The sequence below is a fragment of the Podarcis filfolensis genome, assembly GCF_964270895.1.
Source record: "Podarcis filfolensis genome assembly, chromosome: 3".
NCBI lineage: Eukaryota > Metazoa > Chordata > Lepidosauria > Squamata > Lacertidae > Podarcis > Podarcis filfolensis.
In genome coordinates this window covers 44,013,327-44,014,417 of record NC_139606.1, presented here as the reverse complement: position 1 = coordinate 44,014,417, position 1,091 = coordinate 44,013,327, and positions in this window count along the sequence as shown.

The window sequence follows — 1,091 nt, the reverse complement described above, 5'->3', positions numbered from 1 at the left end:
TTTCCATGCATTTGTGGTCATTCAGCCAATTTTTCATCAACCCAGGCAGTTTCTAGACAGGAGGTTCCTTGCGATATGACCCAGTCACTGATCTTGCATTGCAAATTACAAGTGAAGTAGCAACAGACTTTCCATATTCATGAGAGTATTGCACTTTTCCAATCTGTACATCTCACTCTGTTCTGTTCACAACAGTGGCCATGACATAGTTGCTCTGGGTAGGGCTATTTGCAGCTCATCACACATTGTTGTGAGTGCCATTTTATTACCTCATTTTTTAAATTTACCTTTCATAATCACTGGAACACTTTTCTAGGTAAACGTATTAGGGTTGCCATATTTCAAAAAGTAAAAACACCCCCAAAAACATTTTGGCAATAATGAATATTGATTAATATAACAAAAACTGGGCCATAAATTTAATCACGAATGTGTGCTGTGAGCTGTGATAGGTTCACTTTCCAAATATGTCACTACCCATGTCAAAACACTGTCCTAAAGGAGCACAAAAGGCGTCCATGCCTCTGAAATTTATCATACTTTTCTGTTCTAAAAACCAGAAGACTTTCTGTGTTCAAAGAAAAGATGCAAGAACCACAGAGAATATACAGGACTGGATGATTTTTCTTGTGCATGCCACATATAAACCTAGAAAACGTAGCATCACAATTCAACACCCTCAGCCTCAAAGAGGCATGAGAGACTTGAGTTCAAATCTTGCCTCAGTCAAGGATTCACCTTGACACCTAAGGAGAGTTCACTTTCTTTCTGGTCAGTAAAATAAGGGTATAATATGAGGATGAGGAAATGTCATTTGTGTCTTCATGCTTTCACCTTGAACTTATCCCGCAAAAAGAAGCACACTATTGCATTGTTGATCAAATTGAGCGGTTCCATTTATTATTCTGCAGTGTCTCTGAAACGGAAGTGTCTGGTCCAGGAAAACGGCAGGCACAGCAGTCCTACTGAACAGCTTGTGACATCTCCTGCTAATCTGCTTGCACTTCGCACTCATATGCCCGTCTCACGTGACTCAGCTATAAGCTGACAATCACAAGGGCAGAGCTGCGACCCTGCTGAGGCCACATTAC